This window comes from Manis pentadactyla, chromosome 16 (assembly GCF_030020395.1).
Source record: "Manis pentadactyla isolate mManPen7 chromosome 16, mManPen7.hap1, whole genome shotgun sequence".
Lineage (NCBI taxonomy): Eukaryota > Metazoa > Chordata > Mammalia > Pholidota > Manidae > Manis > Manis pentadactyla.
In genome coordinates this window covers 48,379,051-48,397,472 of record NC_080034.1, presented here as the reverse complement: position 1 = coordinate 48,397,472, position 18,422 = coordinate 48,379,051, and the positions used below count along the sequence as shown (strand labels likewise).

The following is an 18,422-nucleotide window of genomic DNA, read 5'->3' as shown; positions in this document are numbered from 1 at the left end:
ATCCTGCCCAAAGCAATATACAGATTTGATGCAATCCCTATGAAACTACCAGCAACATTCTTCAATGAACTGGAACAAATAATTCAAAAATTCATATGGAAACACCAAAGACCCCGAATAGCCAAAGCAATCCTGAGAAAGAAGAATAAAGTAGGGGGGATCTCACTCCCCAATTTCAAGCTCTACTATAAAGCCATAGTAATCAAGACAATTTGGTACTGGCACAAGAACAGAGCCACAGACCAATGGAACAGACTAGAGAATCCAGACATTAACCCAGACATATATGGTCAATTAATATTTGATAAAGGAGCCATGGACATACAATGGCGAAATGACAGTCTCTTCAACAGGTGGTGCTGGCAAAACTGGACAGCTACATGTAGGAGAATGAAACTGGACCATTGTCTAACCCCATATACAAAAGTAAACTCAAAATGGATCAAAGACCTGAATGTAAGCCATGAAACCATTAAACTCTTGGAAGAAAACATAGGCGAAAACCTCTTAGACATAAACATGAGTGACCTCTTCTTGAACATATCTCCCCGGGCAAGGAAAACAACAGCAAAAATGAGTAAGTGGGACTATATTAAGCTGAAAAGCTTCTGTACAGCAAAAGACACCATCAATAGAACAAGAAGGATCCCTACAGTATGGGAGAATATATTTGAAAATGACACATCCGATAAAGGCTTGACGTCCAGAATATATAAGGAGCTCTCACGCCTCAACAAACAAAAAACAAATAACCCAATTAAAAAATGGGCAGAGGAACTGAACAGACAGTTCTCCAAAAAAGAAATACAGATGGCCAACAGACACATGAAAAGATGCTCCACATCGCTAATTATCAGAGAAATGCAAATTAAAACTACAATGAGGTATCACCTCACACCAGTAAGGATGGCTGCCATCCAAAAGACAAACAACAACAAATGTTGGCGAGGCTGTGGAGAAAGGGGAACCCTCCTACACTGCTGGTGGGAATGTAAGTTAGTTCAACCATTGTGGAAAGCAGTATGGAGGTACATCAAAATGCTCAAAACAGACTTACCATTTGACCCAGGAATTGCACTCCTAGGAATTTACCCTAAGAATGCAGCAATCAAGTTTGAGAAAGACTGATGCACCCCTATGTTTATTGCAGCACTATTTACAATAGCCAAGAATTGGAAGCAACCTAAATGTCCATCAATAGATGAATGGATAAAGAAGATGTGGTACATATACACAATGGAATACTACTCAGCTATAAGAAAAGGGCAAATCCAATCATTTGCAGCAACATGGATGGAGCTGGAGGGTATTATGCTCAGTGAAACAAGCCAAGCGGAGAAAGAGAAATACCAAATGATTTCACGTATCTGTGGAATATAAGAACAAAGGAAAAACTGAAGGAACAAAACAGCAGCAGAATCACAGAACTCAAGAATGGACTAACAGGTACCAAAGGGAAAGGGACTGGGGAGGATGGGTGGGTAGGGAGGGATAAGGGGGGGAGAAGTAGGGGGGTATTAAGATTAACATGCATGGGGGGGTAGGAGAAAAGGGAGGGCTGTACAACACAGAGAAGGCAAGTAGTGATTCTACAACATTTAGCTATGCTGATGGACAGTGACTGTAAAGGGGTTTATAGGGGAGACCTGGTATAGGGGAGAGCCTAGTAAACATAATATTCGTCATGTAAGTGTAGATTAGTGATAGCAAAAAAAAAAAAAAAAAAAAAAGGGCAGTTCCTGTGTGGTAACCTCCAACGAGTTCTACACAAGGGTATAAAGGGCATATAAAAGTGTAGGCAAAGGGTCTGTTTGTGTTTATACAGAGGATCAAAGCCTAATTGGGCTACCCCGAAAATGAACTAAGATACGATATGAAAAAGAACTTCCAACATCTGCACCCTCTGGAAGACTCATGCCAGAAGATGATCATCAAAAAACCCCAACAAAGATCCACGCACTGCTACAGCTGTAGATGCACTCATCCCACCAGTTCCTGGACCTGCCATGGGAATGAGGAAGGAGATATCTAAGCTGGCCTGTGCATATAGTAAAACAACAAAATTGGACTGGATCTATACTGTTGGAACTCAACCAAGAATTTGGAGAAGTGCAAATTGTAGCGCTCCAAAGTCTTACAACTACAAACTATTTATTGTTAAAAGAACATATGGCATGTGAACAGTCCCCAGGAATGGGTTGTTTTAATTTGTCTGATTTCTCTCAGACTGTTCAAGTTCATTTGGACAATATCCACCATATCATAGATAAGTTTTCACAAATGCCTAAGGTGCCTAACTGGTTTTCTTGGTTTCACTGCAGATGGCTGGTAATTACAGATATGCTTTGGTTATGTAACTATACTCCTATTATGTTAATGTGTGTGTGCAATTTAAGTAGTAGCTTAAAACCTATACATGCTGAAGTTACTCTACAAGAAGATATATCAAAGAAATAATCAATCTTCCCAAGTTTTCTTCCGCCTGCTACTTCTATAGCTTTTCTTCTTCCTTCCTAATTACAACCCTTAAATAGAATTCGTGCCTCATATCAAATTTACCGAGTATCATAATTCTTCCAAGTGGTAAAGATACCTCAAGACAAATGCTGGGCATAGAAGCCACAGGGCATAAATATGCAAAGAAGTAAAAAGCTAACTTTTTCAAACAATAAGGCTTCTCTCTCACTTACCAACTTCACATTTCCCTGTATGGCCCCGGAAGATGACTGGTTAGCCAGAGACGGGTAAGATTCCTCAAGGGAGGAACAACCTAAGACAGGCACAGTCGCAGGGGGGCCATCAGGTGAGAAATTGGGGATCAACAGAGGTGAGGCTTAGAACCTCACCCCCCCGTTCTGAGAGAAATCTTCTGCATACGTGGATGTTTTATTGCCCTGGTCTAGCTTGGATTAACACATAGTCTACAGGCACACACCTGATCATCTACATGTGCTCTCTTACAACACTAAAGTATGTTTTCTACCTTTATCTTGTATCTACCTACCACTTCAGCATTTTATTAAAAATAATAATAATAAAGAGAGAAATGTGGTATCCACATATAAATCAAGTATAAAAACCAAATGAGTATTCATATTCGAACTGACTGTTTATAGTTCATAATGCATGAGCAAAACCGAAAGTTTCTGTGATGACTGCCCTTGTACTGTTCACTATGTAACTTATTCATTATGTAAGAATTTGTTCTACATGTAAAAACTTGTTTGTTATGCCTCAGAAGATTGGAGACTGACAAAAATTAGGCTTGGGGTGGAATAATGATTGTGCATTGAGCATTGACTCCCCTATACAGAATTTTATTGTCGTTAACAACCATTTGATCAATAATTATGAGAGATGCCCTCACAAAAAAAAAAAAAAAAGGACAGACTTCCAATGGTAAAATAAATTAGTAACCGGGATGTAAGGTATAGCATAAGGAATATAGTCAAGATATTGTAACAGCCTGGTAGGGTGATAGCTGGAACCTAGAATTATGTATATAAATGTTCTACCACTGTGTTGTACACTTGAAACTCATGTAATGTAATACTGTGTGTCAACTACCCTTCAATAAAAAATAATTATTAAAAAAAAAAAAAAAAAGATTGTCAAAAAAAAAAAAAAAAAAAAAAAAAAAAAGAAAACACAGGTCATACTCCTAGAAGACTCCTTTGCGGCAAAGGGGGAGACAGCAGGAAAAGCCCCATTGCAGGAGGCTGTAGGGGAGCAGGAGGAAAGAGACGTGCCTTCAGCACCGGAAATGGTGGAGGAAGAGCCATTGGTGGAGAATCCCGAGGGAGAAGAGGAGGCAGGGCCATTGGTGATTCTGCTATCCAGGCCACTGCCAGAGTTACCATTTTCTCGTTTTAAAGGCCCGCCCAGCTGTAATTAAGAAAATAAAAATGAAACAATCATGGGCTCCTCAGGGGGATGAGCAGCCTCCTCCCCGTGTTGTGGAGCACTCCATGCTCCGCCCCTATACCCAGGATGAGCTGGTGGACACTGAGCGTCCGGTATAGGCAGAGGCCCTCTTCCTACATGGCTTTTACATCTCTGGGATATGGGGGTGGAAAACATTGTTATGTCTGGTACTCAAATGAGTAGAATGGCTTCCCTGATGACTCACCCTTCCCTCCAGCCTCAGTTGCAAAATGCCTGTCACACCTCAGGGAATCAGACACTCTTGGAATGGCTGACGGCTGCCATTGTTACGGAAAATACTGAAAAAAAGCCTGTACTGGATCACTGACGGAAAAAAACAAGGGGCACTCGGAGGTCTTGGAGTGTTGAGGCTTTATTTCACACCGGCGGGCTCAGAGGGGATTAGTCTCCCAAAAAGTCTGAGCCCCGAACAAAAGAAAAGGGAGCAATTTATACCTTTCTGCTTCCTTATCTGTAACATTCCTACGTGCACAGCAAGCGAGCAGGCAAGGGGTAGTGACTTTAGGGAGTGAACCTTGGGACCTGGTGCTGGGCAGCGCAGGGAAAGCAAGGGAGTGTTTTTTTTGTTTGGGTTGAGGAAGGGGGCAAGGCGGAGGGGAGCCACCTCATAAATTACTGTCCTTGTAGTGTTGTCTATGTTGAGGAGGGAGGAGTGTGAGACAGAGTGGAGCCACCCGCTAGGTTGCTGTCCTTGTAAATTTTCCCTATGATTCCCCCCTCTGATGCCCCTTTAAACACCTAGGGGGCATCATCTCTTTGGCTTATGACAGGGTCATAGTGGCTCCACATATACATGAGCTGTATGGAGGAAAGGCATTCCTCGATAAAGTTAATGAGCCAGTTAAATATACAGGGTTTCATTAATAGTTTAAGGAACAGCAGAATCGCTGGCCCAGCAAGGCCAGTTAGAAGAGTTGTTAGCCATGGATTCTATTCAAACCATCTCTGGAACTAAGACCTTTTATTTTCAAACATTTTATTTCTATGCTGGATGTTTTCTTTAACTTTGGCTAGATAACTCACAACAATCTTTTTTCAGGGCTATACATAAGCTTTCCTGTGACATGAACAGGAGGTCTAGTCTTCTACAATTTTGCAACATTACTTTAGCCAGGGAATCAGTCTGATCTTGCAGCTGAATCATGGTGGTTTCAAGCTGCTCTAAATCTTGATCAGCTTCCTCTGTTAGGGCATCAAGCCCTAAGTCACTTTATTAGAGCTGCTGTGCCTACTGCAGCTGATCTAGCTCTACTGAGCCCAACTAGAGCTGGGATCAGTAAAGGGGCAGCTTGTTCTGCCTAGGAAATCTCACTGGGGAAAAGGAGGTAGCTCCCTTTAGCCCACTATGCACTTTATAACTTTTATACAATGAAACATTACAGAGAGGTACTTTGGAAATGCAGGCTGAGACTTGGGTCCAGCTAGGAGAGACAGGTAAGCACAGTAAAACAATTTAATGATTACCCAATAGACAATAGAAAGGGCAACATTTTTTGAGGAATAGTCCAGTCCAGGGGTGCAATAGCATAGAGTCCAATGCCCAGAATAAAAGACACTACTCCAACAAGAGCCAGAATCTACGGCGCGCAGGTGTCTATTAGTCAGAGGGCAATTGTCAGATGCGGAGGCGGAGAGGATATGGAGGTCTGGCCGGGCCTCCTGCTAATGTGCTTCTTTGTTAGGATGACAGGCTTTTTTTCACTCTGGAATGACGGACTCTTGGAGTGATGCCTGCAACCTTATTCTGTCTAAGCCTATGGTCCTTGTCTCATTCTCCGCTCTACAGATAGAGACCTTAGCTGCTGCTAGGGAAAAGGGGTGATGACCGCTCTGGCTGCTTCATGCTGAGAGGGGCCGCAGTACTGGGTGCAGTTAGGTCTCCATCACTGGTCAGTTCAGAGGGCCTCAGAAGGTTGGCTCTTCTATTCTGAGTTTCATTTCTATTACTATTTGCAGTTTTGTGGCTTCTAGGTGAGATAGAACAAATCATATTATTAAGTAGCAATATCTGGAGTTGGATTTTCTATTCTGGAAGGACAAACCTGACAAGATTAAGAATGCATGGCTGAATATGAGAACTAGAAATATGAAGAGTCTAATTGAGAGTCACAGCCAGGTATCATGGGGAAACTAGAATTCTGGATCAAGTTTACATCTCAATGACTAGTATTAGGATTTAGTAGAGATAAGACTGCATTATTGAAACAATATTTTTCTCTAAAATCACCCTCATTTTTATTAGAAGTAGCCAGATTAAGAAAATAACACTTGGTTTAATTATTTGCATAAGTGCAGCAAGAAGAGCAATTGATTACATAGGCGCTTTTAAATATGCTTTGCTGGAACTTTTTATAAGTAATTTCAGATTGGACTTTTAAAGGCTTCTTGACACGAGAAAGCCAAGCTAGCCTTGCCCTCAGGTTGTGCCTGCAGTACCTGTACATTTGGGTTAATTCCTCCCTTCTCTGAGGTTCCTGCACCTGTCAGGCAGTGACCTTCTTTACTCACCTGGTAAGGTTGCTGGGAACCCCGTAAACAAGGTACCAGGACAGTTCTTCGGAGGGGCTTTGTTAGCTTTATAAAGTCAACCTTAGTTCCTTAAAGCTGTTCATATCTGAGTTTATGCACGTGCTTCTCAGGTATGACATTCTAGTCAAAGCCTTGGTAGTATAACCAGTGGTTTTAATTGGTCTTCTTACAAGGAAAGCAGATTCTTATTGAACTTATGCAAATAAACATACTGCCATGAAATATAAAAATAGTCACTGAAAGTTTTTAAATTCTGGAGGGATTAGGTAGGGAGAAAGATAAATGTTACAATTCTGCTTATAAAGATAGTCATTTACTAAACTGTTGTCAGCTTAAGAGAAAAAGCTTAAAATACTTAGTAGCAACATTTGAGACAAAAAGACACAACATCATCTTCTTTAGTTTACTTAATCTTATGTAACAAAAGATTACACAGTTGTTAGCAAACTTTAGCTTTTAGTCTTTTTAATATTAAGATCTCATTTTTTTTTAATACTCCAACAACTCATTGAGACTTTAAGTATGAGAAACTGCTTTGATAAAACAATTAGAGAACTCTTTGCAATCTTTCAATATTAAGAGCAGACTAACAGTTAAGAAGACTGTCTTTTTAACTGAAAACAAAATTTTAATTTTGCTGTGTACTTGATACTGAGACTTATTTGCTTTAATTTTATATAGCATGACTATATTAAATTCTTCTAAAACTTTCTACAACTTTCTTTTTACATTTAGATTTCTCCCTCTAAATAAACAGCTCTACTTTAGAACAAAGTTACTTTCTTTTATCAAAAGACACATTCCTTAGCATGCAGAACGAATTTCCATTCTTTATACCTTCTCTTTTTAAAACATACATTTTTTTGCATAGGGAAATGCTTTCCTTATTACTTTAAGTAGTTTTAGTTAGAACTTAAACCATTAGGAACTTTAAATTTCAGTGAACACTGAGAAGTAGGCTATTGTAAACTGTTAAGCTAACATTTTTTAGATTGACAAATTTATGAATACATTTTATAATTTCTGTAACCATGAGCTTTACAGCACAACTTCTCACTAAGCATAAAGTATGTCTTTTTAACTTAGCAAAACTTTAAGGTTTTAGGTTACTAAAATTCTCAGGCTGTAGGTACAAAGATTCTCAGGCTGTACGTAGGTATACACACTGTAACACACAATTATTAAAGTGTTCATTTACCACACTTATTTAGTTCACTCATTCCTAACAACTATGCTAGGTTACTTACAAAACCTTTACTGAATATTAGACAAAGTCAAGCCTCTAAGCATTTTATTCTTGAAAGATTTAGCAGATAACATCAACTTAAATGACTTTAGGTAAACTTAGGTGGCTGATAACTATAAGGACATGTCTGTTTCAGTTTAACTTAAATTAGCATTAATGCTTAATATTTTCTATTAGAATTTTCTGGGAGTTTTAGAATGCCAAATTTTCACAAGTACTTGTCTTTAAATCAATTTCATTAATACCATCCGGAGGTAGAAAGATATTTTCATTTATACACACAAACATACAGATTGAGACATAATAAGGTTCCCTCTGGCAGCCATCTGACATCGAAAGCTGACTACTCGCTAGAACAAAAAGTCTACTACCGACCCTTCCCGTCTTCCACACCGAGGTTGTTAGCTCTTCTCCTGATATCTTTAACCTGTAAAAGAGTGGTTAGATCAAATGTTCCCTCCAGCGGTCAGCCAACGTTAAAGGATGGCCACTCGGAGGTGCAGAAAACACGAAATTTTCTCTTCCTGACGTCCATGCTCAGATTGTGAACTCTCTCCCTAACGTCTGGAAAATGGTCTGTCATGAGAGACAAGGGGGTCGTTTGCATCTGTCTCATTTCTTCTGTCAACAACAAGACTAAGACAAACACAACAAACAACAAACAGGCACCTACAGGGAAGAATCTGCCGCGGCCGCAGAGGCAAAACTGAAAGTAAGTTGAGGGCCTGTCGGACCGCAGTGGCAGCTGACTTTCCTCACAGATGAGGACCTCGTCCTCCAGATGGGGGCAAGGGACATCTCCCAAGACCCCCGGTCAACGACCCACCAGCGCGTCCGCCTAAGTCAATGCCAACCCTGATACAGATTGGAGCTCCTACAGGCATATACAGGCTTGTTCACGAACAAAAACAGTGAGACACAGATAGACAAAGACAGACAGATAACTGAGTGCACTCACCAGCCAGCACTGGGCCCTCTGGGTCAGGAGTCCTGGGGGTCTCTGGGATCCCAGAACCTCTTGCAGTTGTTAGGAGATAAAGGCTGATACTGTTGTCTTAGCATCATTAGCTGGACTGTATTAATTTTATCTTTGACAAAAGTCATCAGTCTATTGAGGATACACGGTTCAAAGGTAAGCAGGTGTAACAGTATTACTAGAGGCTTGTATTGAGCATGGAGGACTATCAGTCGGACAGCCTCCACATGGTCTCTGACAAACTGGACCAGCCTGTTGATAATACAGGGCCTGAGGGTTAGTAACAGAGTAGGATGGCATGGGGTCCTTGAATATTAAAGATTAATTTTCTGCCTTGATTTCTCTCTGAGACACTGGCGCCTGCCTCTCTGAGTCTGATTAGGCATTCTTGGATGCCTGCTCTCGCCTCTTGTGAGAGGGGATACTGCCACTGTCTTTGTGGCTCCAAGTGTAAGAATATAGTAATTTATCTTTCATTTACTGCATGGTCTCAAGCACATAAGCCGGTGAGAATCATGCCTGGGCCTACCCCACCTTATCTCTAAACATCCCGACCATCCCCAAGGCAACAGGCCAAGGGGATTTACCACAATAAAAGGCACAACTCTGCACCGTGCTGCTGCTTGCTCTCTCTCTCTGTCTCTCTGTACCTCTGCTCTCTCAGCTTTCTGTCTCTCTGTCCCATTGCTCTTTCTCTCTCTCTATCTCTCTGGGGCAGCCACTTTCTCTTTCAGATAAAAGATCTCTTGCGTGGGCCCATGTCACCTGAGTCATCCTGGATAAGGAGGGTCGCGGTGAGATACTCTTTCACTGAGAATAGTTGCAGACTTTTTCACTGAAGAGGGCTACAGGGAGGGTGACCACAGAGTGTTATGCCCCTGTGTTAACTATAAAAGTCATGTTTTGGCCCCTCACTTTCATTCTGACCATGGGCTCACGGGGGCCGAGTGCAAGAGAGCCTGGTCCTTGTCTGTCTGAGTCTGCTCCTGCCACACTTATGAGCCTTTCCTCACGGGGCTCTTCCTGGCAGCGACTGGGCTTTGGGGCTTTTCCTCATTTGGGGCATTCATCCTTCTAATGCCCCCCCCCTTTTATTTTTACAGTAAGCACACTGGTCTCTGGCTAGGGGGTTCCTGGGCTTCCCCCCTCTAGGTGACTGGCTTCTCTCTGCCTTCTGCCCATCCGTCTCTTTCAGGGCAGCTGCCAGGACACTTGCCTAATTTTTTTTTTTTTTTCCTCTCTGTTGGGCTGAACTTCTTTGTTTAGATTTTTTTTTTTTTTTTTTTTTGGCAATATCAGTCATCTCAGTGAAGCACTCAAGCTTTTGGAGCTTTCATCTGATGTCTGGTGCAGCTTGGGCTATGAATATGGTGTTTACTACCTGCTGGCTCCTTGGTGACTCAGAGTTGAAAGGGGTGCAGATGCGATAAGTTTCACACAGTCTCTCATAATAGTCTCTAGAAGATTCTTCTGGTTGTTGAGTGACTGAAAAAACTTTAGTCATGTTCATAGGCTTTTCAGACCCAGCTTTGATCTCCTGGAGGAGGGCGTCCTGGTATCGGTGGATCTGGTGCTGTCCCTCAGGGGTGAAGTCCCTCTTGGGGTGTTCCTCGGGGACAGCAATTTCAGCCTATGCACCCTGACCAAGGACCCCAGCTGCCTCTTCTTTTCTATTGTGAACAGGATACTGAGAAGCTGTTGACAGTTTTTTTTTTAAGTTGGCCAAATGATTTAGAAGAGGGGTTACATAAGATCAACCCATGCTTATGGCTTTTCTGACGGGGTTTCAGTTGTGGAGAAGGGTTGATAGTAAAACATGGACTGGCTGCGCTGGATGGTCTGATACTTATTACATCACACAGGGTTTTCAACCTGCCAAGAGTTAATTTTACTCTGTTATTTTCTGAAAATCTCTTTCTGAAATTCTTGATCATAGTGTCGAGAACTGTGGGTTTACTATGCCCTGACCCCATGATGTATCCGTGGACAGTGCCACGACAACAGACAAGGGAGGGATGCCTCATCTAGAGAGCAGACCAGTCAGATGCCCATCCCGTCGCGAGACTGGTCAGCCTTGGCTAAAGTGCACCTGTATAAGTTCCAGGCCAGGTCAGCCAAAGCTGAATCATCGATATGCCCTGACGGCTGACCGCGAAAGCGGGTGAGGGCACACGCAGATTCCGTATTGCAGGCTGTGGAATCATAGATTCAGTGCAGACTGAATGACTTCAGCTGCCCAGCACACTCACTCATACACACACACCCAGGCAGACCAGAGTTTAAACATTTCCCCCCTGGGAATGTCTACCTGTGAGACTTCTAATAAACCTCCCGGGAGGTGATCAGGCTCCCTTTCCACCCCAATGGGTGGGACTGGCTGGGTTAGGTGCCCCGGGGGCCTTACCGGATTCGATGTCGGAACCAGGTCTTCACATGCCAAGCCTCCTTGAGTCTAGCAGGAACAGTGGAGCATGGCTGGCCCAGGGCGACCGGGTGGGAGACTGCCAAAAGGTCAGGCAGGGCGCGCCTTCGCCGTTGTGATCTGTTCCATCACCATCCCGCTGTTGCCCCAAACCAGTGGCAACAAAGGGCCAGCGCGGTTGGGTTTCCCGGTCAGGGAACGAAATGTTACAGAAAATACTGAAAAATAGCCTGGACTGGATCACCAATGGAAAAAACCAAGTGGCACTCGGAGGTCTTGGAGTGTTGAGGCTTTATTTCATACCAGTGGGCTCAGAGGGGAGTAGTCTCCCAAAAAGTCTGAGCCCCAAACAAAGGAAAAGGGAGCAATTTATACCTTTCTGCTTCCTTATCTGTAACATTCCTACGTGCACAGCAAGCGAGCAGGCAAGGGGGAGTGACTTTAGGTAGCGAACCTTGGAACCTGGTGCTCCGCAGCACAGGGAAAGCAAGGGAGTGTTTTTTTTGTTTGGGTTGAGGAGGGGGGCGAGGCAGAGGGGAGCCACCTCCTAAATTACTGTCCTTGTAGAGTTGTTTATGTTGAGGAGGGAGGGGTGTGAGACAAAGAGTGGAGCCACCCGCTAGGTTGCTGTCCTTGTAAATTTTCCCTATCACCATCAGGATAGTTTGGCCTAATCAGGGTGATTTACCATATTTTCCCAGTAGTTGGAAAATGTATGCAGAGCTCCAACAGGTACTGCAGGAATTGGGTATGAAAAGCATCATCTATAATATGGATGCCCAGGGCCCTGATGAGGAGGTGTTCACTATAGGAATGAGAAACCTGGTGCTGCATATAGCTCCCACATCTCTCCTTGGGTCCCTAGTGAATACTCTTTCCCCCATCCTAAGGGAACCCATAAGGGAGGCTACTTATACTTTAGCAGATCTGGGGGAGGTTGAAACAATAAGGGCATGGAGGGAAGTACAGGCCATGACTGAAAGGAGAAGTGCAAAAGGCCCCGTGAAGGTCTCGAGGACCCAGATGTGGGTTGATTTGATAAAGGCCAGGGTAGTGAAAGAAAAACTCAATGGGCAGCCCAATAAAATGTAGTTAGAGCTGTGGCACCAATTAAAGCCAGAGCAGCAGTTCAAGCTGCTGAGGTCCAGGACACAGAAACCAGAGTGAAGGCCTCATGCCCAGCCTGTATCCCTGCAAAACTTCATGGGAGACAGTACTCAGGATTCACCTGAGCCCTCACTCCCACAGGACGATGATTGAGCATCGTGGTTCAACTGAGGAGTGGGTCAAGTCCCCACCTTGGGGGACATGGTGGGACCAGAGGCCACATGTACAATTAGCAATTCATTGGTCCCCTGTGAATGTACAACGTGCCCTGGCACTGGTGGACACAGGAGCTGAGTGTTCTCTGATTCATGGCAACCCTGAGCATTTTCCTGGGACCCCTGATAGATAGCTATGGGGAGGAAGGCAATTAGAGTGAAAAAAGCCCAAATCTCATTGGGGATAGAGTGTTTACTCCCAAAGGAGTATACCGTGTATATTTCTCCCATCCCTGAATATATTTGGGGGATAGTTATCCTGCAAGGGCTGTGGTTACAGACCACTACAGGTGAGTTCAGACTGAGGGTATGTGTGGTAAAGGCAGTTCTGAGGGCTCATGCTAAGCACCCACCTGCAGCTCTGCCTGTACCTTGGCGGGTGACAAATAGTAAGCAGTATAAATTGCCTGGGGGGCACAAATTGGAAAAACTCAACAGGAGTTGGATAGGGTGGGCATCATAAAGCCCACTCATAGTCCTTTTAATTCCCCAGTGTAGCCAGTGAGAAAGCCAGATGGCTCCTGGCATATGACTGTAGAGTACAGGGAATTGAATAAAGTCACACCACCTTTGCATGCTGCTGTCCCCTCTATCGCAGACATTCTGGACAACCTCAGCCACGAACTGGGAATGTGTCATTATGTAGTTGACCTTGCTAATGCTTTCTTTTTTATTGACATAACACAGGAAAGCCAAGAACAGTTTGCCTTCATGTGGGAAGGCCGGCAGTGGACATTCACTGTCCTTCCCCAAGGGTATCTCCACAGTCCCACCATCTGTCATGGACTTGTAGCCCAGGATTTGGCCACACAGAGGAAACTGCAAACAGTGTGGTTGTATCACTACATTGATGACCTTATGCTCATATCTGATTGTCTTTACGATTTAGAAGGGGCAGTTCCTAGACCGTTGCAACATCTACAGGAAAAAGGATGGGCTGTGAAAAACACCAAGTTTCAGGGACCCGATTTGTCTGTGAAATTCTTGGGGGTTGTCTGGTCCGGTAAAACTAAAGTTGTTTCTGAAGCAGTTACAGACAAGGTCCAGGCTTTCCCCACCCCTACCACTGTGGCTCTATTACAAGAGTTTTTGGATCTTTTGGGCTACTGGAAAGTGTTTATTCTGCACTTGGCACAAATTCTGAAGCCCTTATTCTGTTTGGTACAAAAGGGCATCACGTGGGACTGGGATGAGACATGTGCAGCTGCTTTTACTGCTGCCAAGTGACAGTCAAGGCCACATAGGCCTTGAATGTAATGGACTCATCAAGGCCCTGTGAACCCGATGTTCATGTAACCGAAGATGGTTATAGATGGTGTCTTGAATGGACACACAAACCTATTGGATTCTGGTCACAACTATGGAAAGGAGCAGAGGTCTGGTACACCTTGATAAAGAAGCAACTGGCTGCTGTGTACCATGCCTTGCTGGCTATGTAGCCCATTGCTGGAACAGCTCTGAGCATGGTAATAACCACCTATCCCATCGTGTGGTGGGTGTGAGACTAGGCCCAAATGCCATGTAGTGACATGGCACAGACACCTACACTGTCCAAATGGGGTGCATATTTACAGGAGCACAGCACCCTCTCTACTAGCCCCTTAAGTGGAGAACTCCAACACTTACAGGAGTCAGAGACCTATAACAGTGGAAAGCAAAAAGGACTTGCTTTTCAGCCATTGGTAGCTGAGACTCCTTATCAGGAGGGAAAAGCCCCTATGCCTGAAGATGCTTGGTAAACAGATGGCTCCAGTCATGGGAAGCCCCTGAAGCGGAGGGCTGTTGCTTTCCATCGTAAGACTGAGACAATATGGATGGAGGATGGAGAGGGAAAGAGCAGTCAATGGGCTGAGTTGCAGGCAGTATGGCTCATGATCACCCAGGAGCCTTCCCTTATAGCTGTGTGACTGACAGCTGGGCCATCTACTGGGGCTTGACCCTGTGGCTACCGACATGGTATCACGCGAACTGGGTGGTTGGTCACCGGCACCTTTGGGGGCAAGAGTTGTGGCAAGACCTATGGGCCTCTGGTCAGACTAAGACTGTTACTGTATATCATGTGACTGGCCATTTGCCTTTGGCATCCCCAGGGAATGATGAAGAAGACACATTGGCCCAGGTGTGCTGGCTAGAAGGAAAGCCTGCCTCTGATGTGGCCCAATGGCTACACCAGCGATTGTTGTATGCAGGTCGAAAGACAGTGTGGGCTGTAGCCTGCTGGTGGCTCTTGCCATTGACCTTTGAAGAAGTTAGCAGAGCCTGCAAGGAGTTCCTTGTGTGTTCTAACAGGGACTTACACCGAGTCCCACAGAAACATGGGACAATAGTAAGAGAGCCAATACCCCTTTGTCAGGTGGCAAATAGACTATATTGGGCCTCTGCCAATATCAGAAGGATATTGATATGCCATGACACGTGTGGACACAGCTACTGGACTATTGGTTGCTTTTCCTGCACATCATGCAGATCAGCAAACCACCAAGAGGGGCCTGAAGCATCTCTTTGCAGCTTATGGCCGGCCGCAGGTGATTGAAAGCTATCAAGGCACCCGCTTTACTGGACATGCGTTACAACAATGGGTGCAGCAGTTAGGAATAAAGTGGAAATTTCATGTACCATATAATCTACTGGAGCAGGCATGAAAGAAAGGTAAAACAGTTTGTTGAAATCTGGCCTCAGGGTGGACAACAATAGCCTACAGGGTTGGTTAGTTCGCCTATGGACAGTGCTGCGGCGTTTGAATGAGAAGCCATGTAAAGGAGCTTTCAGTCCCATGGATATGCTCTCTTGTATGTATCCTACCTGATACCTTGCTGTCTCTCCTACACAGTTGTATCTCCAAACCAAAGAAGAGTCATTGAAGCCAGGATATGGCCAGCAGAACAACATCCTGCTGTCAGCCCCTACTGCATTAAGCCCTGGAGACACTGTTGAGTGGACCTGGCCCTGGACATTTCGACACATGGACCAGCGATGGCTGGCCCTTCTGGCACCTTGGGGGAAAGCCTGGAAAATGGCCTCATGTGTATTCCTGGAGTAACAGCTGAATGGCCCTTGAAGGTCATGGTAATGTACCCAAAACATCCAGGAGGTAAGAGCATTTTGTGGGGAAGTTTTGTTTTATCTTTATGGCCAGTGCATGTACCTCCCATAGCCCTATATATGGATCCATCTGTAGCTCCCACAGGGAGGGGGGTGAAAGTCTGGTATACTAGACCAGGATGAGATCCCATTCCTGCCACCATTTTATCACAAGAAAACTCTCTTGTATGTATCCTACCTGATGGACAAGATTTGCCTATGCTGGTATCATTGAAGCATGTATCTTATCGCCCTTAAGGTTATTTTCTCCTATAGTCCTTGTGGCCTGAATGTGCCCCCTGGCTGCAACTGCTGCATGATGATTGCTCTGAATTCTCAGCTACTGCCTGCCTATGGAATGGATAAGCTGTGGACTTAATGTGCATAAGACTTTGAACCTTGCTGAAGCCTCCTCTTGAGGATTGTCATGATTCTATGCTGTTGCCATTGTTATGTCATTAGTCTGGTCACAATGCTCCAGTTTTCTCACCCAGGGATCATTACAGAAGAAGGAGAAAGAGTAGATTGTCAGGTGAGATTTCTGGAGGGGTGGCCTATGGGTAAAACTAACATTTCCAGAATATCTCGCCTGGCTTTGGTTCATTTGCATATCCTCAGGGGTGGACAGAAGTTCATCTCCATATCAATGGGTAATTACCTGGGCAACTGAGGGTGTGTCTGAACCTGAGAGTTTAAAGGGAGGGGCTGGCTTGCTTGCTTGCTGGCTTCGTCTGGAGCAGAGGAGAAAGATATCCCTGGACTGCAGTTTATACGCAATAAACAGGTTATAAACTTTATTTCTCCCTTTGACTGATTTAGGTTTTTAGAGGTATTTTGCCCCGGGATTTCCTCTACCCGTACTTACAGAAGGTTACTGTGTTATGTAGAAATTCAATTAATTTTTGTAATTTGATTAGTAGCCATAAGGCCATAAAAATCGCCAAAACCCAACACTCTTCTCCACTTATTGTCTCTTTATGATGCTGATGATGGTGATAATGGTGACAATTTTCTCACCTAACATAAAGCATATCTCAGTCATACTCTTAAGGAGTATGCACAGTCTTTTCAGTTGTAGAAAAGCTCCTAACCCAGAATCCACTCTGCTCTAGTCTTGTTTTGAAGACAGCTATATATTCGGTAACTTGCACTTATGTGGCACCAACACACCCTAAATAAAATGCTAAAAGTGAAGGAAAGAAGATGCAGTGATTAGGTCAAGTAGCCAAACACATACATGAAATGTCAAAGGACGAAATATGGGTAGTCAGGACAATTTTTCTCAATTCAGTTATCTAAAAACCACTTCACTAAATTACTAATTTCTAAGAATTAAGAAAACTTTGTGTCTTTATAAATTTTACAGTAACTTTAGTATAGTTTCACTTATTTAAAGATTTCTAAGATTGTTAAATTGTCCAGCTTTCACTTCTATTGTTTATTAGCACATTTTAAAGAACAGTCTCTGTCCCAGCTGCCTGCCCATCTCTCTAAAAAGGTAGGTTCTGGGAAGGGAGAAATAAAAAAACATAGAAGACTTAGTAAAAGAGGAGTCCAAAGGCCCAGTTACCTTAAGTCAAGGCTTCCCTCAGCTCTCTTAAACCAGCTAGTAAATCTAATTAAAATTGCTTTAACTTTATCAGAAATGAATAATTTTTGGTAAATCAATAATTTTAATAGAGTTATCTCAGTATCCATTGGAAGAAGCATTCTTCCTTTAAATACAGGACTTCTACACACGCTAAACACAGCAGAGTGAGCCCTGAGATGCAAGGATGGAAAGTGAAACATCTTTTAATTGGTTATTGAGTATAATAACAGATACTATTCCATTTCTACCTCTTATTTATTTAATAAATGTGCTTTAGAATGGGAGAAATTACACCTATTCTGTCATTATTCAGCACATATACAATATCCAGTTGAACAGGACTAGAAAATATCTTGCCAAATTCCTAGATACTACTTTAGTTGAGTCTCCCAATAATTGATAAGGCTGCTACTTATGAAGGATGTCGTATCCATTAAGATTAGTGAGACCCATGGCCATCTGTGCACTGCCTTACCTTTTCTCTATAATGTATGGAACTGGGTTAAAAGTTATATTATGAAATATGAGGTATAAAGTATTCAATAAGTCCACAGACAGTCTTGCTTGCAGCAGCATGATACAAAGTAAAACACATCCAAATCTAGAATAAGTGTCTGTCTCGTGAAGACAAACTCCCACCTCATTCATAACAACATGTATCCAAGACTACTTGTCCTAGCATATGTGACACTTAGCAAGGCCAGTATCCAGGTCAGCCTTGGTCAGCTAAGTCTATACTGTGGAGTTCATATATAACCTTTACCCCTTCCTCCTTGGCCACTTTGTTTACAAATTGCTTGGGGAGTAAGAAGAAAAATGTTAGGAAAAGAAAAGTGTTAGGAAAACAGACTTAAGAGACATCCATGTGGTTGATGTTGTATACCTGATAATTGATAGTCTCCTCTGAAGAGTGAAACTTTTGACTAATATTCACATGGAACATTATTCTCTCTGGGATCATGCTAAAAAGTTCATCCACATCACTCTTACCCAAAACTTGTCAAATAAACTCATTTTGTCTCCTTCAAATGTTTGCCTATCCAAACAAATCATTAGCCAAGCACATGAATCAGTTTAAGTCAGTTATCTTAAATCATTTATCCTTCCAGAAAAAGTAAATGAGATACTATGCCAATTCCACCTAGTGGTGGCAATTCTTCTTTTCCCTTTTGTTTTCCATGAGTACTCCTAAATTGCATGCTATTATTACTGTTTCTAATACTGCTGTAATGATTGATATCAGCAGAATTAGCTCACATATGTTGACTGCTTACTATATGCAAGATATTGTTCTAAGCGTGTTAAAAGTG

General features: G+C 43.2%; 1 long non-coding RNA gene across 1 annotated transcript in view; it reads right to left on the bottom strand.

Moving 5' to 3' along the window:
- The window catches only part of LOC118910754 (uncharacterized), a 35,609-nt gene extending 21,671 nt beyond the window's left edge, over nt 1-13,938 (bottom strand). Inside the window, exon 1 of the long non-coding RNA XR_005024166.2 lies at nt 4,130-13,938. This is a non-coding gene — a long non-coding RNA (uncharacterized LOC118910754). The remainder of the gene's footprint in view (nt 1-4,129) is intronic.
- Nucleotides 13,939-18,422: the final 4,484 nt, after the last annotated feature.